This window comes from Myodes glareolus, chromosome 7 (assembly GCF_982192425.1).
Source record: "Myodes glareolus chromosome 7, mMyoGla1.1, whole genome shotgun sequence".
Taxonomy (NCBI): domain Eukaryota; kingdom Metazoa; phylum Chordata; class Mammalia; order Rodentia; family Cricetidae; genus Myodes; species Myodes glareolus.
Genome location: NC_142032.1, coordinates 101589540 through 101612350, shown reverse-complemented (window position 1 = coordinate 101612350; position 22811 = coordinate 101589540). Strand labels below are relative to the sequence as shown.

Here is a 22811-nt window from a genome sequence, read left to right as displayed (position 1 = left end):
TGGATCGAAACTGTGTCCTTCAATGTACTTATTGTGTTCTATGAATAAAGTGGCTTTTAGTTAGTCTTTGTTTAATAGTACTGTTTGTTCATAGTGTATAAATACAGGGTTTGTAACTGATTTATATTTGAATACGTGTGTTTTCTAAAATATGCTAATGTACCACAGTCAGGGCTTAGTCTAGGAAAATAATTTTTACTTGGATTTTTAGAGTATCATGGTAATGCTAAGTTGTGCTCAGTCAATTTAGTAAGCAGTGTACAGCTGTTTCCAGGATGTGCCCAGGATTTCCTCAAGTTAATGCACGCCCATCATGCCTCTTTATATACATTATGTTTTCAGGATGTGCCTAGAACTCCCCCCTGGTTAATGCACACCTGTCATCCTCTTAATACATGTTATTACAGAGGAGATGCTTCAGTTCTTATGATTCTGAAGCTGGAAATAGTGTTATGTATACTAAAGCCTTGCCTTGTTTGTGATCATGGAACCTTCCTTGTATGTAGTAACGGTCACCGAGTCAAATTATAAGCTTCTTTGGTAGCATATATGGCCTGGTTGTTAACCTGAAGTTGATTGGTTACAGCATTACAGAGATACACACCAATGTGTCAATGATAAGGATGTTTTACATATTCCTGTAACTGTTTTGCATAGATTTGTTTTGAGCCTTCTGATGAATCTGAGAGATGTGGTTGTCTAGATGGATAAGTCTTAGAAGTTTGGATAAACTCTTCAAGTTTATAAAAACATAGAGGTGTCATTGGGACTCAGAGAAGGAAAGACTTTAGAGTCTCTGCTATTACAAGCTACACCACCTTGTGATGATGTCATAGTTATGATATGAGTTTGGTTCAATTAGTAATATTATTTTCTACTAATATATGAAGAAATGTGAGATATAGATCTTTGTTGGTGAATATCAAATTACTTAAAATGTTCATTGTCCAGACTTAAAACACATATTTTAGGGCTGTGTGTCCATCTCATGACCCGTAATTAGACTGCTGGAAGTTACTTTTAACTAGTAGTAGATTATTTGGCATAATGTGAATATTAGTGCATTTTGAAAATTATATATTTACTATAAAAGCCAACATATTCTTCAAAATGTATTTTAAAGTTCTTTCAGATTTCTCTTGATTCAGTAGAAGACTTCCATGGTCATTTTAACCAGTTTTTCTTATTGTTATACATTTCTAGCTTCTAATTACACAGCTAATTTATGGATGTAGATGAAGATGAACTTGCCTTTTTGTATGAGGTATTGTTTATTACAGATTTAAACTTCTCAGGTGTTAAAAGGCCAATATTTTTACTTTTTTCATGGTCTTTTGTATTTTAAAGCATTTCTCTTTCCAGACTAACATTAAGGATAGTAGATCCACCTAGCTTTTTCTTTATTTCTTTACTCCACTCTCTCACTGCAAGCTCAAACACAACGTGACTGTATCAGAATTCAATCTTCTAGATGGAAACTTAGCCGGTGCATTCTCTTTCTCACTTCAGTTAGTAGCTCTACATGAGTTATATGATAATGTAATTATGGAATTATATCTGCAGATCCATGCAGCACTGTAAGGCATGCTTTCCTGGTCCAGAAAATGTCCTGCACATTCTTACACCATCTGTCTTCCAAACTCTTTTGAAGTTAAAATACAATTACACTATTTTCTCCCTTTAACTCCTCCCATGGAACCTCATTTTCCCGACTCGCTCTAAAATTCATAACCTCTTTTTTAAAATTTTAATCATTAGTTCCTGTTTTGCTGTAGTTGTGTCTAGCACACATTACTGCTTGTTCTCTAAGACTTTCATTTCAGAGTAACTTTATTACGAGCACAGTGCAAAAGAAAGTCTTTCTCAACAATTCTATTTCTGCCAAATTTTCAACACTTATAAAGATGTGCTAAAATTGATAATCATCTTAAATCAAATATCTTCGAGACTAACTCCTCTAAACTAAAGCATATGAAGATGGATTGATTTAAAAAGTAGGGCAATACTTCATTAAGCCCACAGATGAGTGTAGTCCTCAGACTTTGTAAGGAAAATTCTCTTTGCAGTAGAGATCACGGCACAACCAAAGTGCAGAGCTGTGGAGCTCAGTACTAGTGTATAAATCTACAGACCGCTAAGACTCAGAGAACATTGCAGGAGAGGTGCAGGAAAGATTCTAATAGCCAATCAGGGACCTTTCTGTAAGACTGTCTTTCAAGAATATCAGACCCTATGCCCAAGAGTCTCACCAACATGACTGCCTAAGAAGATGAGTTCAACAAGGAGAACAACAAAAGACCTGCCAAAGCACCAGGGGAAATCCCAGGAAGCCCATCTCTACAAAGGCAATGGAAGAGTACTGAGAGTGGGAGAGATAGTGTTAACTAGGGGAGAGCACACCAATAGGTTATCTAGCATCAACTGTCAGCCTGCAACATACACAGCATATACAGACTTCGTAGGTTGTATTTATATAGTTATGAATACATATGCTTGTAACATTTATTTTTAAAAGAGACCATGAATTTGAAACGAGAGGCATATGGGAGGATTTGAAGGGAGAAAGGGGGATGGAGGAATGATATAATTATGTTATAATCTCAAAAATGAAATAGAAAAATAGGACAACACTTCATGCATGTCCAAGTCTGCACAGACCATTCTGGTTTTTTTTCTCCAAAGAAACTATGAGAAGCAGGCTTTTAGATTTCATAGGATGTTTAACTATAAGATCAAGCTAGATTTTTTTCCCTTATAACATATACTTCTTATTAGGAAAGACAAGGACATATGGGGTGGTACTGGTGGAGAAACACTGAATTTTGTAATTATCATTAACCCACCAATGTCTTCATCAGAAGTAGAAGGAAGGAAAAAAAACACACATTTTAGAAATTTAGAATTCCAATTTTCATTTTTATTTCAGAATAGGAAAGAACTGCACAGTGCTGCAGACGGGTGCTGTTTTAGTGGAAGCCGAGTCTTCTGTAACCGAGAATCAGACCACTTCCCGCACTTGGAAGGTAGAGGGAGGCAGATCGCTGTGAGTTTGAGGCCAACCCAGTCTACAGAATGAGTTCCAGGATAGGTGCCAAAAAGCTACAGAGACACCTGTCTTAAAAACAGAACAAAACAAACAAACAAATACAAAATCTCCCAAAACAAAAAACAAAACAAAACAACCCCCCAAAAGTTACATATTTTCAGAATAAAGTATAGATTTCTATAAAGACATTTAAATCAAGCCATTTTAAAAGCTAGACTAACTAAAGAAATGTTTAAATTAAGCTGTAGAAGTAATAATAAACTTCCACACAAACTTAATAACCCCCCCACTGATGTGGGATGTCCTTCTGTATGTGTGTTGCTTTTTATTGATTGATGAATAAAGCTGTTTCAGCCAACGGCTTGGCAAAGCTAAGCCAGGCGGGAAATCTGAACAGAGATAGAGAGAGTGGGCGGAGTCACAGAGACACCATGTAGCTGTTGAAGGAGACAGATGCCAGAACAGAACCTTACCCAGTAAGCCACAGCTTTGGGGTGATACACAGATTAATAGAAATGGGTTATTTTAATATGTAAGAACTTAGTTAATAAGAAGCCTGAGCTAATAGACCAAACAGTGTTGTAATTAAATAGTTTCTTTGTGATAATTTGCACCTGGGCAGTCGGAAAACAAATGAGCCATCCCTTCTACAAACAATGACTAAGACTTTGATATTGTGAACTATAACATATAAATAAGTAAACGTATAGGATATTAATATGCAGAAAGTCCCCATAGGGTGATGGATTAGAAAGGTTAGTATCAGCAAGATAGCAGTTCTCTAAATGCAATGAGATGAGGTTTCTTAAGTATTTGAATGACTAGAACTGAGAAGAAGGTAAGAAAGAAAAAGCTAAGTTTAGACAGTATATGGAAAAACTGGAACCTCCCTGAAGGGCTGGTAGTATGTCATAGTACATTCGCTTTAAAAAAAATGAATTAGCAGTTTTCTAAATATTTAATCGTAATTTCACCATAGGACTCAGAAATTCTAGTTCTAGAAACTTTCCAAAGACAAATGAAAACATGTGCATAAACACTTACACACTGATGCTCATAACAGCTTTAGTTACAATAGCCCCAAACTGGGGACAATCCAAATCCTATCTGCTGAATGAACAAACTCTGAAACACCCGTATGATGGAATTACATTCAGACAGCAAAGGAAAAGAGATACTGACATCACTGCAACAAGGCTGTCCCACGGACACACTAGGAAAGGTGAAAAAAAGGCATAGTTTGAAATAATTAGAAAAGTGAAAAAATTTGGTGTGCAAGCTGTGTGTATAGAGTACTATACATGTGTGTGCAAGTGCTCATGCTTGTGCATGTTCCAAGGTCAGAGAAGGTCATCGGGTGTCCTGTTCTATCATCTCTCACTTTGGCGGTGTGAATGGCTGTGCCTGACTCAGGTCCTCGTGCTCGACCACCAAACCCTCCTAACCCCTGAGCTATCAACCTAGTCTTGAAAAGAAATCTATTTTAAGACGGAAAGCAGGTTAACACTTGTGTCTCTCTAGGGATGGGCATTGGCAGTAACCAGGAAACTATTTTAGGTGATGGAAAATATTCTAAAATTGGGTAGTAGTGATAGTTTCCCATAAGCAGTGAACAAAAGTTAAAATAAAATGTAAAATGTTGTAATGTTTTTAAGAATGGAACAGAACCAGACAAGGAAAACATTTTATATAAAACGATTGACAGGTGTTTACCAACATAGAAAAAATTGCTGTGGTTTCTGCACTGTTATATTAGATACTGACATAAGTAGGAGAATTAAGTTCCCATTTGTAAACAAACAGAGTACTGGGGTACTGGGATATAATTGCAGTAAGAGGTCCAGAAAATACCAAGTAGAGGTTAAAACCAGTAGTAATAGAAGGAGGTGGTGAGTAAAAGCAGTTAGGTAAACCGACTTGATAAAAAACACAGATACAAAAAATATATTGAAATTATTTCATGGTAGTTAAGTAATTAAATATAAATGAACCACAAATATTTTAGAACAAAATACAGGTAAACATTAATATAATTGCAGAGTGAAAGCAGAATTTCTAATACCAAGATGAAAGCTAAAAGCCAAGTGGGGGAAATCTTGAAGTTTTCAATTTGATAAAATATAAAGAATTATTTTATGGCAAAATGTCTCCCACCTTTAAAAAGCTGATTGCAAAGTGGTAGAAATGCTTGAAAGATACACACTATTCAGTTAGATGATAGGCCTGCTGAAGAACAATGGAACACAAGGAGTCTTTTCTGCTTCTGTAGGTAAGCCTTAACCACACTCCTCCAAGTAACCCCATTAAAACTCAGTGGTTCATGAAAAACGTGGAATTCACCAAATAACCACTAGTTACTACATGATTATTTGACATCAGTGACAGGCAGAAGAATGATAACACAGCTTCAGAGTGAAGAATTTACCGAAGGTTCCTCTGGAGGATGTAATGAACCCAGTGTGGGAGTTCAGGTCTGCTCAGTGTGGTCATAACTGTGCCACACTGTCTTTCTATTGTTCAGAATTAAATTAAAAGTATGAATTCAATTGATGCTCCCCAGGATCCTGCATGGAATAAATGTGCTATAGAAATGTCAATCAACTAGAAATATGATGCTAATAATGAGGGTGTGCCCATGTCTTTGTTGGGGAGTCTCATTAATACACATGTCACAAACACATTGTAAATTAAATATAGTCTATATGTCTTACAAAATGTTGGGTTTAATTAGACATTTTCACATTTGTATATATGCTTACTATGACTATTTAAACATATTTAAGAGACACATCTACTTGGAGTTTGAAGTTTCTGAACAGGCGGTCCCACGGAAGTGACCAGAGCAGGGGTCATAGTTCATAGGAGCTGAATGACATGGGCCAAGTAAGAAAGGGCCTCGCCTTTAACAATGTGGAGAATTAGAAGTCCTGGAGGTAGGTGTGTTGAAGGAAAAGCATCATAAACTTTGCAGTGGTCTTTATACTTATTTCCACTGAAATCTTGTGTCTTTCGAAATGAGTTACAACTCAGCTTAAAATGACTTGACTGCCAAAATGTGGCTGGTTGTCTGGACCATTAGACAGGGAGAGGCAGTTTCTCTTATTCTAACATAGTGGGGTATATGAGTGCCACCCACTTATCTCTATGAATGGAGAATTTTTATAAGGAGTGTGGTGAGAGAATCACTGACTCAGTTGGAGCAAACCCAGGCATATGGGATTTCTGGGCCACACTGCTATGTCTCGTTACTCAGTCCCCCTAGGATGCTTGACTGATGACTTGTCTAATGGGAGCTTAGACATATGGAAAAGAACAAATTGTCCGGGGTTTCCACTTCCGCCGTCCTCTTTCTTTTCAATGCGGCGACCGAGCGGGTTGAAGACGCCAGCATGCAGATCTTTGTGAAGACCCTAACGGGCAAGACCATTACTCTTGAGGTCGAGCCCAGTGACACCATAGAGAATGTCAAGGCCAAGATCCAAGACAAGGAAGGCATCCCACCTGACCAGCAGAGGCTGATATTTGCCGGCAAGCAGCTGGAGGATGGCCGGGCCCTGTCTGACTACAACATTCAGAAAGAGTCCACTTTGCACCTGGTCCTTCGTCTGCGTGGTGGCATCATCGAGCCGTCCTTTCGTCAGTTTGCCCAGAAGTACAACTGTGACAAGATGATCTGCCGCAAGTGCTATGCACGCCTGCACCCCCGTGCAGTCAACTGCCGCAAGAAGAAGTGCGGTCACACCAACAACCTGCGCCCCAAAAAGAAGGTCAAATAAAGCTGGGGCCATAACTGGCACATGACTCTGGGACCAAATAAAGTCCCCTTCCATCGACTGGAAAAAAAAAAGAACAAATTAAAACATACACAGATACAAAGTGTTTATATTCCTTAGTTTTAAAAGATATTGATAACCACTCCGACGATGAATATAGCATTTAAGATGAGGACTGAGTATCACTTCTAAAACATTCCATGTGTTTCTTGTCAGTGATACTGTTATGTGCATAACAGAAACTTTGAAAAGATTGAAGTTAACAGTAGCTACACAGCATGTATGCATTGCAGTCACATACCTAGTATGCATGCATTAAATATCTGTTAAAATCAAGAGTTCATCTCCAAGATTCAAAAACAAGCAATAAACTAGGGAGACAAAATCAATAGCTTCCTTGAGAGTTGTTCTTTCTATAGAGAAAGAATTGACAACTTGGGGACTCAAATGAAAGAGACTTCCAGAAGAAATTACTTTTATTCAAGGTTTTTATACTAATTAAATTCTATCCAGTGGTTAAGGCTTTCCAAGTAATTTTAGGTTATCCTATTTCATCTTGATCATTTATGCCAAGTCAAGGCATACCTTTTAATTTACCTTTAGTACAAATGAGTATGGTGTTTGATAACCTCTATACCACCTACAGAGTCTGTTGAATTAACTTATCCCCATTCTTTTCAAAAGCTCTTTTTTTATTGGAATTTTTTCAGACAATATACCTTGATCACATTTGCCCTTTCTCTGATCCCTTCCAGATCTTCCTCCCCACTCATTCTTTATTTTTTCTTTCTATCTCTTTAAAAAACAAATATACATAAACCCAAGAAACACACACACACCTCATGCAAGTGCAGGACAGCAAAATATACAAGCAAAAGACCAATAAGACAAAAAAGAAACCCCAACAAAGCAATATGAGACAAAAGATCTATAAAAATACATTGAGCTAGTTTTGTGTTGGTCAACTATTCTGGGCAATTGACACTCTCCTGCAAAGAAAAATAATAGTTTTCTATAATGGATTCTCACTGGGTATATTATCCTCACTCTTAACTATTTCAAGCTAGGAAAGACAATCTTGGGAATGAAGTAGTCATTTTATTCAATTCTGTTTGGGCCATTAGGTTAATAAACCAACAATACTTGTGTGACATGAACCTGGATTATTTTAACTTATGTTTAACATTTTATTTTAATCTAGAACTTACAGATACATTCATGTTTTCATTTTGAGCCTTTTAATGAAACTCTGAAAACTGAAAGTCTGTATAATTTTCCTTGCGATTAGCAAAAATTCAATGAGTCATTTAAATATCTCTTTATGATAGTTATGCTCATTGAGAAATGATATACAAATTGATGATAGTTGCTTAATGGAATAATGAGGTGCTACTTGTTAGAGAATGATTTCCTAGAGTCCATCTGCTAGCATTGGGTAACATATTTGGAGAAGTATAGGCAACTGGCAGAAATATTCCTGCTGTTGGGAGAACATCTTAGAGCACCAAGATCTCTGTGGATTACAAGCAGAAATCCAGAAAACTCTGCCTTGTTGATGCCAGTAGTTGGAAAACACAGCAGTGACAGGCATTTGTTTTCTTATCAGCATGTTGTGAGCCACCTTTTGGGGTGACTTCTGCCATGATCCTAGTCATGATGGGTTTGTGCATTCCAGGGTAGAGTGTGAGGATTAGAAATGTTACGTAGGAAGAACAGAGAGATAAGGAAGAAACACAGATTAGTAATGGGAGGGCAACTCAGCTAATACTGAATGCTGAATTCTCACCCATGTTTATTTTCCATACACTTTTATACCCCAATAAAAATGGGGGTGGGAATAAAAGACAAAAGACTGCTTTAACATGATACAAAGGACAACCAGAACAATGCTCGCGACATCAAGCCATTAATTCCTGAGAAAATCATTTGATGTTTGGGGCCGTGAACCAAGTATTCTGCAGGCAGCCACTCCATAAGTCAAACCTCCTATTTCAAAAGAAGGAGAAGAAGTAAATTTAATTCTATGACCTTTGTCGGGGTGGAGCAGGTCTACCTCTGTGGACCATCCTAATATCCAAAACATCAAGTGTTCACACCCTAGGTCAGGAGATCTTGTTTTGTAGACACACCTGTTGTTAACAACTTTGAAAGATCAAAAATAAACTCAAACTCTCTGACTTTCAGATAAGGTGGAATAGGCTCACATTTTGGGGTCTCCACATCAGTGGAATAGAATGATGGTGCAGGTAACTTCTGAGAAACCTAAGGTCAATATATAGTCTTATGGCAGTATCTTCTTTGAAGGTGGATTCGTGATTCCGAGAGCAAAAGAAGTCTTGGGAATTCTTACCCCCAATATGGGATTTCAACATAATATCAATTGCATACTTACATGGATGAAAATTCAAAAAATTCAATGAGAAATTGATGAAGTTAGGGGCTCCTAATAAAATGTGTCTATAACAAGAGTGTCTACAGAGATGGAAAAATGAACCCAAATTGATAAAATATATGAATAGTGAAACCAAACTAATTCTATTTTTGTTAGATGGAATCAGTTTGAATGGTGCTACACAGACAAGTCAAAGATGGCATTAATAAATTTGGCTTAGCTGGTCAAACAGGATGGCATCTCAAAAAAAGTGAATAAGAAATGTTGTTTTCTTCAAAATGAAGTTTAAACACAGAGACAGGAGTCTGAGAAATGCTCTACCACTTTTATGAAAATAAAGTGTATTAACTGTACTGTACTCCTTACTCTGACAACAGGGGCAGCGTGGAACATGTAAGGAAAGCTATATTGACACAGATTCACTTTCTGAATTTGAGGAATTCCGTGTGGGTTATCTAGGAATGTGTGGCCAGAAGTGAACAATTTAACATTCATATGGAGCAAGTTTTGAGAAATATTTAGTGAATAAACAATGATCAATAAAGACATAATTTGTGAAATTAATTTTGAACAATGGATTTCTACCAAGTCATAGGACAATGAATGCAAAACAGAGTTAGGTTCTAATAAGATTTTTTGTGATTAGTTTTGCATATTTTAATTCTCCTAAATTGTCACAGATTAGGAAATGTTGTCTTTCTTAAAAATCTAATAGTTTGCATCTTCTGCTGTTAGCCAAGTTTTAATATTAGATGAGATTCCTAAAACAATAATTGTCAGAATAAGCAATTCTTTAATATAACAAGCATGAGAATTTTATGAATAATATAAATTATGTATAAAGGATTTTATTGTTTCTTAGCCTAGCAACATAAATTTTTTATCTTGATTACTTTTTAACTGTTGCTTTAAAGTATTTGGTTCTGCCCCTGATGGCCTGTCAAAAGGCATGGCATGACAAAGTATGTGTACTCTTTTATAAAATTGTTTTGTTACTCCGATTATCAGTGGTTTTGTAGGTATAAGTGGTGTTGGGTATTTCTTTGGTAAAATATTTCCCCTTTTCTGAACACACTTCAAAAACTTTCAGAGATAAAGAAAAGTTGTGTGAAGGTTATTAATTTGCTGTGTATCCTTTGTCTTCATACACTGTTTCCTGAGCATTGGACATTTGGAGGGAGGCACATGAAGACTGAAAAACGGCTTATCACTGACTCGCTCTCAAGGAGTCCATACATTTTCTGTTTTCTTTGTCTGGAGGTTTGGTTGTTTGGCCCTTTTTTGTTTCATCTTATTTATATTCTTTTTAATTTGATGCACTTGACAGCTGTTAATTGCTTCCTTCACATTTCAAACTATGGATACTAATGGCCCCCAGATCCATGAACGACTCTAGAAAATGGTGGTGGTTTGGAAACTAAATAAAGCCCATTCCTGGAGACACAGGCCTTCCCTGGTAGGTGGTTTTGATTTGAAGATATCTAATGACCTTGAGTAACTGTTTAGAACTACACAACAGTTTAAGATTCTATTTCTACCAAACTGTGCTATACTGTTCTATTGACATTGATTCATTTCTCATTACCATGAAGAACTGAGGCTGTTGCTGCATAGTCAGGGTTAGAAAGCTTTATATCTGGGTGCGGGACATTTACTGGCGACACTGTTATAAATGAAAATTGAGTAAAAGACATTTTAGAGAAATGGGGAACTTTTGCTCAGTGTGTGTAAATTTCCAATTACACCAGATGAACAATTTCTGTATGTCTGAGATGCAGTATTGTTCCTGTGGTTAATAGCATTGTATTAAACATATAAATAATTTATTAAGTTAATAGATCTCATAGTACAAATTCCTTCAACAAACCAAGACATACAGCAATAACAACACAAACAAAAACTTAATAGAACACAAGAGAATGTTCAGAGGTGGTCATTATCCTTTTTTTATTTTGATAACTTCATGAATGTATATATAAGTTTTACATATATATGTAAAAACTTATTACATTTTATATATTAACTATATTATTTTTGACAGTAACAGTTACTCTTAAACAAAAGTTGCCATACACAAACACAACAAACCAAATGAACATACACACACACACACACACACACACACACACACACAATAAGTGGGCATGAATTTGAAGAGTAAGGGTGACAAGAGGAGTTTTTAGAGGAAATGTAATAAATACATTATTCATACGTGAAATTTTGAAATAAACGAACAAGAGGAGAAAGGAATAGTTGTACAAGCTATAGCCTATGAGAAAAACATAACCAAGCTCTTATATTTTTCAAGAGTAAAGGACTAGATTAGTCTAATGAGCAGAAATCTACATCATGGGAAGTGGCTCAAAGTAAAAGAAATCCAAAAAATTCTAATAAAGGAGGGTGGTGATGGACATAAGTTAGGCTCTCAGAACCAAATGTGGTGGAGGGAACTATTGCTTTTTGTACAAACATTTGTAATTGAGTCTTTCTTACAAACTTGCCAGTTAACACACAGAAGTGACGTATAAATGGGTCCAGTGGTTATAGAAGTCAATTGTAACTCATTCATGTTGATTGTTGTATTGATAATCCTTATGAGTTTTCCTGTCAACCTGTTGATGAACATTTTGTATTGCTTCTCATTTTACTTGTTTTTAACAAAGTTACTATGAATACTTGCAAAAGGTCTTTGTTAATTCCTGTGCATTGTGGCCTGGTTGACTGATACAAAATTAACACTGTATTTTGATTAATAAAAGTTTCTATCAAGTTTCAGTTTTTTTCATTTAGTAGTTTCCTTATGACATTTGTGATGTACCTAAACAAGTAAATTGTCCCATATCATCTATAGCAGCTTTAAAAAGTCATTCACCTTTAAAATACAATTCCCTAGGAACCCATTTACTCTGTTTTTTTTAAAAAAATTATTTCTTTTGAGCTCTATATTTTTATCCACTCCCTTTCCTTCCTCCCTCTCCTCTTCTACCTTCTGCCATGGTTCCCAAGTTCCCAATTTACTCAGGAGATCTTGACTTTTTCTACTTGCTATGTAGATTAGAATCATATCTCTCTTAGGATCCTCTTTTTTGTCTAGGTTCCCTGGGATTGTAAACAATAGACTGGTTTTTCTTTGATTTATGTCTAAAAGCCACTTATGAGTGAGTATAAATTAAATTTGTCTTTCTGGGTCTGGGTTACCTCACTCAATATGATGTTTTCTAGATTCACCCATTTGTTTGCAAATTTCAAGATTCTATATTATACCTGTAAGAATGGCCAAGATCAAAAGCACTGATGACAGTTTATGCTGTAGAGAATGTGGGGTAAAGGGAACACTCCTCCATTGTTGGTGGGAATGCAAACTGGTACAGCTGCTTTGAATATCAGTATGGTGATTTCTCAGAAAATTAGGAAACAACCTTTCTCAAGACCCTGAAATCCCACTTTTGGGTATTTCCCAAAAGGATGATCAATCATACCACAAGGGTATGTACTCAACTATGTTCATAGCAGAATTATTTGTAATAGTCAGAACCTGGAAACAACCTAAATGCCTTTTGATCAAAGCGTGGACAAAGAAGATGTGGTACATTACACAGTGGAGTACCACACAGCAGATAGAAACCCATTTACTCTTTTGCTGCTCTTGGATCTTTTTCTCCTAATGGGTTGCTTGGTCCAGTTTAGTCAGAGGATTTGTGCTGGTCTTATTTTAGCTTGCTAAACTGTCTTCAGTTGATATCCCTGGGAGGTCTGATCTTTTCTAAAGGGAAATGGAGGAGGAGTAAATCTGGGGGAGAGGAGAAACATGAGGGGGAAATGGAATAACTGGAGGGAGGAGAAACTGCAATTGGGATGTAAAGAATTTTTAAAAAGGAATCCATTTCTTAAGGTGTTCAATGGGTCAGCTGCATCTTCTGTACACACAGACAAAATCTGGGTAAATTCTACAAAAGAAACCTCCTTTCTCCCTACTATTATAGGATTGTTACATTATATAATTAAATTGACATTATGTAATTACGTGGCTATAGGAATGATTTGTATTCACTTCAGTATCTGTACAGCTTCTTGAATTACTTGGCAATCATCATCATCATCATCATCATTTAGTTTTATATCTCTATGATGAGACTATTGTGAATGAGCTCGAGATGGGAAATAACCAGGGCAGCTTAAAGATAACAATTATATTTTTAATAGTTACAATGGGGAAACTTACGGCACAAGAATGGGGAGTCCGACTTCCTCTGTGTCCGGCGGGAATCATGCAGAGAGAGTGTGCACCTGGTCCATCCCAGTTTTCTTCCTGGGTTCCAGGTAGCCGCACCTTAACTAGGCATGATTGGTTAACAGAGCTTCCCTATCATCTCCCCCTTTTGTCTAAACAAGACCAATCCAAACCCAATACAACTATATACAATAGGAACAGATACCAAATATAAAATTACAAACAATATAAAAGTATTAAGCAAAGAACACATAACAAAAGTTTTACTAAACATTGTATTTTAAGAAGTCTAAATTTTGTATTGAAATTAAGCTTGGGTAAATCATGAGGAAGGTAATTATAAGTATCCAGTCTTTAACCCTATCGAAGATCTGAGAAGAGAAATAATATTATTTGAGTAAACAGGAAGTGTAATCTAGAAACTTCCAAAATGCGCAACTAATGATAGAGACAACTGGCTACCTGGGCAGTCACCCAAAGTGTCTTTTGCAATGTTGAAGCAACTAACTTTGGCCAAGGCCTAACATAATTGACATACCAATTTTAAAGGCAAGAAACTTTTTAAAAGTATTTTACTCTGTCTTGGCAGGATTTGACAGTCCTGTTTTATCCATTTACGGATACTATGTATCTTTTTCAGTGGTTGAGGTATGGGCATTTCTTTGCCCAAAGGCCAGTTCTGCCAAGAAGAAAACAAGCTCCCAGTGGAGTGTCTTTAGTGCTCAACATTCTCTCGGGAATAGATCGGTGTTACCAGGAGCGATTGTATCTCACCACCACAGAACTCTAAGTTAGATTAAATGTCATTTTTTTATAGCTCTTTGAAGAGGTTGAAGATAATCTATCTATACAGAATATGATCTCTATGTATCTAAAGAACCAGATTAGTCTAACTATAAATATGACAAACATAGATGACCATTGATCTATAATTCTTAATACCTATCTAACTTAAAGACTAAGACAATAAACAACTGTGCAATAAATGAGGACAACGATCTCCAAATGTAAACAATGTATAAGTATCTTGATCAGAGGTAGAAATGTACATTGCAATATGGTGTATGATGTATATATATATTGATGTATGTGTATATTGATATATATATATATCAATACATAAGCAATGCCTTAAACAGAGGTAGAAGCATACCAATTATATTCAATATAATTTAACTTTGTATTAACATACAAGAATCTATACCAATGTAATTGTGCATCAACAATAACTCACAAATATCAATCTATTATCCCATCATCCAATTTTCCCTTTTTTTTTTGAAAAAGATCCCTGAGCTTATAAAATTCCTCCCCCAACCCTCAACTGTATACCAATTATAATCAACCCCTAAATGATGTCCCTAAGACTGAGGACAAAGTTTGCTGGGAGAGGGGATATCATCCTTCTCCAGAGTGATAAATCTCTTCTTAAATGAATTTCTATTATGTGTCAAATCAGCAGTTTTCCTTTTTAGAGTGTTGAATCTCTCCTTAAATGAACTACTATTATGTGCCAAATCATCTGCTTCCTTCTCCAGAGTGCTAAATATCTCTTTAAATAAATTACTATCAGACTGTACCTTTTCCAAAATATCTTAGTTGACTGAGTCCTGTTAAACAAAGTCCTAGTATCTTCCTTTAGATGTGCAATCTCTTTTTTGAAAAGTTTAACAAACTTAGTCTGTACCACATTTGACTGAGTTTTGGTATTTAAAGTGTTTGTATTCTCCTTTAGATGTGTAATCTCTTTTTTGAAAAGTTTGGTGTCAGTCTGGACCACTTTTAAAAGCACCTCATTTAACTGAGTTTTGGTATTTGTAATGTTTGTATTGTCCTGTAGATGTATGACCTCCTTGGTACCAGTCTGTATCATGTTTAAAAGTACCTCAGCTGACTGAAAATTGTTAGTTAAGATGGTCATGTCCTCTTTTAGGTTTTTAACTTTTTCCTAAAAAGCATGCATTTAGTCTGTAAAGACTGCATCATTTTTTTTATTGCCAAACCATATTTTTAAGAAAAAAGTATACAGTACAAAACTAAACCCTAGGAATAACAGTGGAGGAGGGACATCATATGCATCTTGTAAGACCTCACACATGGTGTAAGTGAAAAGGCTATTGAAACCTTGGACGCTTCAATTGTCTGACATATTGCCCATTTTAAATCAGTAAATCTCACCTGTGGTTTAATCAGCTGGAGTAGGTGCACTAACCATTGCCTGCCAGTAGGTGTCGGAGTGCACTTGAATTTAGGTGCTTGGTTTAGATCTGAATTTAGGTGGAATACTGAAAAATATACCCAAATCAAGAAGTTTTTTTAGTATAAATTACAGACCGTGTGCTCTGTGATGGTTTTGGCTGTTCAATAGCCACACTAGACAAGTCTCTGGCTCTAGTGGTGGCTGGACCCAAAGCTTGCTGCTCAGTGGCAGTTGGACCCAAAACCTACGGTGCAGTGGCAGCAGGGTCTCACGAGTGGCGTGGGGCATGGAGCCGAGGGAAGCTGGGGGGGGGAGGAATGTGCAGGGACAGCTATGGGGCTCAGAGCTGGATGCCGAGCTCGGCCAGTCTATGCCCAAATGAACGCTGTGTGGCTGCAGCTGGCCAGAGCTACCAGAGACTCTAGCGGCCCCATGTTGGGCGCCAGGAGTTGCGAACGAGCTTGATATGGGAAATAGCTAGGCCAACTTAAGGATAACAATTCTATTTTTAATAGTTACAATGGGAAACACAAGAATGGGGAGTCCGACTTCCTCTGTGTCTGGTGGGAATCTCGCAGAGAGAGTGTGTACCTGGTTCATCCCAATTTTCTTCCTGGGTTCCAGGTAGCCACACCTTAACTAGGTGTGATTGGTTAACAGAGCTTCCCCATCATGAGACTACAGAAAGTATTTGAGAAGAGAGAAAGTGGTTCTTATGTATTCTTATGTACTTGTATTATCATCCCTAAGAAAAAACTTGATGTTAAGAAATAAAATGTTGAAGAAAGTGGAAAATAGAGGATGAAAAGAAGATTGCTTCCATCTAGGTAGTTGCCTGGCCAGATAATCTACTTTGTGCTTGGAAAGATCATGATGGAAGTTCTATAAATTGTTTAGTCTTTATACTATACATAATTGTAACATGAGGGCCAGCTTGTTGGGGTTTCTGTCCCGCCCAGTACCCCAACAAGCCAGCAAGTCCCAAGGAAAATCACACGGAGTCTACATCAGGTTATAAACTGATTGGCCCATTAGGTCAGGCTTCTTGTTAACTCTTATAACTTATATTAACCCATTATTCTCATCTATGTTAGCCATAATGGCTCCGTACCTTTCTCAGCTGGGCATGTTACATGCTGCCTCTTCGGTGGTCTGTGCAGGAGTGGCTGAGGAACCTTTCTCCTCCCTAGCCTTATCCTATTCTCATTACTCTGCCTCTACTTCCTGTCTGGTTGACCCGCCTATACTTCCTGCCTGGCCAATCAGCGTTTTATTAAAATACATGATTGACAGAATACAGATAATTCTCCCGCACCACATAATGAAGTTCGACACTGGAGTAAGAGGAAATGGAGATTGGACATTAGGGTTGGACATATGGAGATGTATTATGACCAAAGTGATGTACCAGAGACAAGCTGATCCAGGGAATGTAAAAGATTATGACACCACCAATATGAGAGACACTTATGCCAAACAAAAGCCTTTTGCCTTTCTTCTGAGGAGGCAATGCTGAGGATATACTTGATTATCAGCACATGAAAGAGGAAAATGCAGGATATGTCTATACATGTTGTCAGAATGAGAGCAACTAATCCACAAATGCTGTTGACTTTGACACTTGAGCAAGAACTGTTGTCAGAGGTTGTTTATTTGTTCCCAGTTGCTCAGATTTGAAATAATTACACAGAAATTATGTTATTACAACACTGCTTGGCCTATTAGGTCACGCTTCTTATTGGCTAGCTGTTATATCTTAACCCATTTCTATTAATCTGTGTATTGCTGTACAGTTGTGTCCTACCAGTAAGGTTCCACCTGGCTCTGGTATCTGCCTCCTGTGGCAGCTACATGGCTTCTAACTGATTCTGCCTACTCTCTCTACGTCTCTGTTTGGATTTCTCACTTGGCTTTACTCTGCTAAGCCATTGGCCGAAAGCAGCTTTATTCATTAACCAATAAAAGCAACACACATACTGAAGGACTTCCTACACCAAAGAACACTTGAGCACATCAGGGTGGTAGCAGTAGGAGTGAGAAAGCACATTAGGGCCACAGAAGGACAGTCCTTTAAGGAGTAGGAGTAAGGGCATCAGAGTGAACAGCATACATACAAAAACAGCAACCCTGATTTGGGGATCCTAGTGTTGATTAAGGTCCTAGCATATTGTAGGGACTTGCAGATGGCAACAAAGCAGTCAAAAGCCATGGCTAAAAGCACAAATGATTCTATAATGTGAATCCATGCAGAAAGAACATCTGGATGATGCATTCATCAAGGCTGATGATCCTGTGTTGAACCAGAAGATACCAGTGCTGTGGGAAGAGAAGAAATAGTGAAGTCCATGTCAGTAGCAGAGAGTAAGGAGAGGAACTGGTACAGGGACTCCTGGAGACGACGTCGCTCACCACCACACAGAGGATAGTGCTGTTGCCCAACAGGCCAAGCACATGAGAGAGCAAAAAAAGATGAAAAACCAGACATGAAAAGCTTCCAGCCCGGAATTCCGTCAAGAAGAATGTAAAAGGAATGGCGGGCCGCTTCCCACCGCCTGCCCGGCTAGCTTTACACCCGAAATAACAACTCACAAATTGTATTCTTTAAATACTGCTTGGCCCATTAGTTCCAGCCTCTTATCAGCTAACTCTCACATCTTGATTAACCCATTTCTATTAATGTGTGTAGCACCACGAGTGGTGGCTTACCAGGAAGGATCTTAACCTGCGTCCATCTTGGAGAGGAGAGCTATAGCATCTGCCTCACTGCCTTCTTCCTCCCAACATTCTGTTCTGTCTTCCCCACCTACCTATATATCAGGCCAAGCAGTTTTCTTTATTAATTAACCAATGAGAGTAACACATAGACCAATGACCTATCAAACCAATGAGAGTAACACATAGACCAATGACCCTCCTCCTTCAGAAGAAAACTGTGGAAGTGGAGTCAGGGAAAGTATGGTGGTCTGTGGGAAGGTCCTGAAATGGCACAGCTCATGTGTTAAAGCCATTGTTTTTCAGGCATTCTGATCACTACTATAGTTCTTGTAAATCATAGAGATCTTACAACTACTTCAGAGTTAGATTCTGTGATGTAACTTACTATTTCATTAAACACAAATACTTCTATATAAAGTTCTTGTTTGCTGTGTTTTTTTTTATCACACCTATTGTACCACAAACAGTAGTGCTGACCTACAGTATGTGACATCAGGCAGGAAAAAAATCATCTATGTGCTAGAAAATTCAGCAATCAGTGAAATAACATTTGCTTTAATATTTTTAAAATCTCAGTGGCAATGCACAAACTTTACAGCAGGTTGAATATCAAAATGCAGCATAAGATTTGAGGAGTAGAAAGGAGCTGGGAGGAAATGGAGGGAGGAGAATGACATTAATTCATCAATTCATACATGACATTCTATTAAAAAGCTAAAAAAAATCTTGTGTTGTGACAGCCATATTAGAGTCTAAGGCAAGAGAGAAATTAAACTTGGCTTGTATAAATATCCTTTTACATATTTTAACAGTTAGCATTATCTTGACCATTAAGATGCTTGAAATATGAGTTTTCCTGGATGGATTAAGGAGGGATAATTTAAGATTTGGTTTTTGGTTTAAACTTCCTAGAAAGCTGATTTGATGTTTACAAACTCTTTACATCTCCTTTCCACTATTCTCCAAGGCTCAGGTAAGCAGAACAAATAGATTCAGTCTTTTGCCAACTTTCTAAATTTTCTATAGTCTTGGTTCTTCTCCACGTATCCCCTTTCCCTGTCTACCATCTTACCAATGTTACTGGGAGATGTTACTTTGTCTTCACAGAAACTATCAGCAGTGAGAGAAGCTGATACCTGTAAACTTAAAAGTGTTTATCAAAACAGCCAAGTATCTGTTTTTGCTCTCTGAAATACCTGAAGGGGAGAAAAATCAAGGATCAGCTATTCTAGCAAGATCAAGGTACCATATAAGCGACTTTCCCAGATGATTGAATTCCCAGCCAACTCTATAACATATTGCAGAAAAAAATAAAATAGTACATTTCCTCACATGCCTCCTGGAGTTGGGTAAAAGCTCATTAAACAGACATTAAAGCACATATTTCATACAACTCTTTTCTGCTTTGGAAATATCACCAAAGGGGAGGAAAAGGGTGGTAACAGTGAAGATTTAACACAACCTGATACGTGGAGCATTTATGTCCTTATGATCTAATACACTTAGGTTCTTATTCATTTCTTTACATTTGAAAACTCATTAGAGTAAACAGAAAGAAACAAATGCTTATCACAAAATCCTACCTGAGTTCTTTTTTAATGGAATCTATTTTTGAAATTAATGACATCATTTTCCCTTTACTTTTAAGGAGACAAACTCAAGAAAAAATAAAAAAGACCAAAACAAGAAATGCTGAATCCTAATCATTTTTGATACTTTCTGAGATAATTATAATCACCTTTTCTGACCATCTATTGTATGCTCTATTTTCTGACTTTCTTGATTCATTCCCTTTTTGTTGTTTTAACAAATATATTTATTTTAATTTAATTATTTTACCAAATATTTCCTAAGTACTTTCATCTTATAGCACTTGGCATAGCAATGAGGAAAACACCCATATTAATCTCATTTGATATTAGTTTGTGTATGGGTCTAAAGCATAAATAGGCTATAAAAAACATAATGGAAGAATAGAAGGAAGGTGTGTGTGTGTGTGTGTGCACTCGCATGTGTGTGCGCACATGTGCACATTTTAAAACAAGGATCTAAAATGTGGTGAGTGTGATTATATCTCAGAAAGTAAGGATGAGCAGAGATGAATGAGATATTGCCTAGCCAGACAACTTCCCTGTGGAAACCTTAATCTTTATATTCAAGCAGGAGAAAATAGCAGAAATATAAAGCAGCAGGAAAAACTTGTAAATACATTGCAATTTGAAAGGTCATTATCACTCTGGATAACTGATTTGGAGGCAACAGTTTGAACACAAACAGGAACAGGAACCATCTTTTTTATCATTGTGAATACACGTCAGCTGAGGTTCTGATTATTTAGAGAAAGAAGGTAAGGTCTGGCGGATATGTAGAACATATCCACTGCAAGTTAAATAAGCCCTTGAGAATTTGAATCCGTTTCTCTTTGCTTTGCATATGTATAAATACCGCTGTTGCTTATAGGCCTGACTGGGACTCTTGTATCCATGCCAGCTCATGTTGCAACAACAAACAAGTTCAAATTTCCATGGATTCTTCCCACAACTTTCTTTGAAATTTGGAGCTAGTATTCTAGAGTTTTGAAACCTTGGGCTTGAATAATAACTGCCTTATACTCTCAGTTCTCTTTAACCCATGAAGATCTTTTCTCCCCTCTCACGGTCATCTTTCTACCTTCATGACACTCCCCCATACACAAACTTACATCTAGGTTCTGCCTATGAAAGAAAACATGTTATTTATATTTCCGACTCAGACATATTTAAAAGAATGATCTCTAGTTCCATTGATTTTCCTGCAAATGTCAGCATCTCATTTTTCTTCATAGCTGAATAAAATTCTACTGTGCCTGCTCCTGAGTGAAATAACCCAGATCCAGAAAGACAAACACTACTGTGTTTGTACTCACTCATAAGTGGATGTTAGTCGAAAAGCAAAGGATAACCAGGCTACAATTACAACCTCAGAGAAGCTAGGTAAAAATGAGGACCCTAAGAGGAATAAACATGAAGGACCCCAAGAAACGGAGATAGTCAAGATCTCCTGAGTCAACTGGGAAGGGAGGGAATGAGGGATAGAAACACAGGGGTCGCTAGATGACCAAGTTGGAGGAGGGATGGTGTTGTATGAGGGCTGGCTTGTTGGGGTTTCTGTCCAGCCCAGTACCCCAACAGCCGGCAAGCAACAAAGAAAAATTACACACAGGACTCCATAAGGTTATAAACTGATTGGCCCATTAGGTCAGGCTTCTTGTTAACTCTTATAACTTATGTTACCCCATTATTCTTATCTATGTTAGCCACATGGGCTCAGTACCTTTCTCAGTGTGACAGCTTACATGTTGCCTCTTCGGTGGTCTGGACAGGAATGACAGAGGAACCTCCTTGCTTCCCAGAATTCTCCTGTTCTCATTGCATCACCTCTACTTCCTGTCTGGTTTTCCCACCTATACTGCCTGCCTGGCCAATCAGCGTTTTATTAAAATATGATTGACAGAATACAGACAATTCTCCCGCATCATTTCCCTCTTTTTTTTTTTTTTTAACAAAGGAAAATACCCATAGTCCATTTGTTGGGAATGTGGGCGTAGTATTTTAGGCTACTTCCTGCTGGTTGGGGGCGCTGATGATCTTATGGGGACCTAAAGAAAATTTAGAATTATCATCAAGTCCTGACTGGAGTATCCTGTGAGTTTTGATCATCTCAGGCAGCAGTCTTGAATCTGTTCTGGATGAAGAACTCAGACATCTGGGCCATCTATTTCTGTCAGAGATTTTTCAGGTGGCCTCCCTTGGTCAAAGGTGATTTTTTTTAACTCTGAATAAATCCATAGCCTCTCATTTTCTGTGGAAACAAAAGCAGAATCTCTTCTCCAAAGTAACATACCTTTTGACTTCAGTTTTGAAGCCAAGGTATTTTCAAAATGTCTATCTTGGGTTAGTTCAGCAGCATTTATAAACAAAAGTCTTTTAGCAGTTGTTGCTCCTTCCTCAGCAATCAAACAATTTAAAGAGAGCATAATAGCATACAGTATGAAGATTTTCTGTGCATTTTTTATCTTTATGTGGCTTTATTTTAACCTCTATTTTTTTATTTTTACTTTTACTTTTTGAGACAGGATCTTTGTATATCTTTGTCCTGGAATAACACTGTAGACCAGGCTGTCCATATGTTGTATGAGGGCTGGCTTGTTGGGGTTTCTGTCCAGCCCAGTACCCCAACAGCCGGCAAGCAACAAAGAAAAATTACACACAGGACTCCATAAGGTTATAAACTGATTGGCCCATTAGGTCAGGCTTCTTGTTAACTCTTATAACTTATGTTACCCCATTATTCTTATCTATGTTAGCCACATGGGCTCAGTACCTTTCTCAGTGTGACAGCTTACATGTTGCCTCTTCGGTGGTCTGGACAGGAATGACAGAGGAACCTCCTTGCTTCCCAGAATTCTCCTGTTC

General features: G+C 37.4%; 2 pseudogenes; one reads left to right on the top strand and one right to left on the bottom strand.

Moving 5' to 3' along the window:
- The first annotated feature begins 6379 nt into the window (after positions 1-6379).
- On the top strand, positions 6380-6879 carry LOC148121566 (ubiquitin-ribosomal protein eL40 fusion protein pseudogene; annotated as a pseudogene).
- A 10126-nt stretch (positions 6880-17005) lies between these two features.
- Positions 17006-20852, bottom strand: LOC125397266 (olfactory receptor 51F2-like; annotated as a pseudogene).
- Between the last annotated feature and the right edge of the window lie 1959 nt (positions 20853-22811).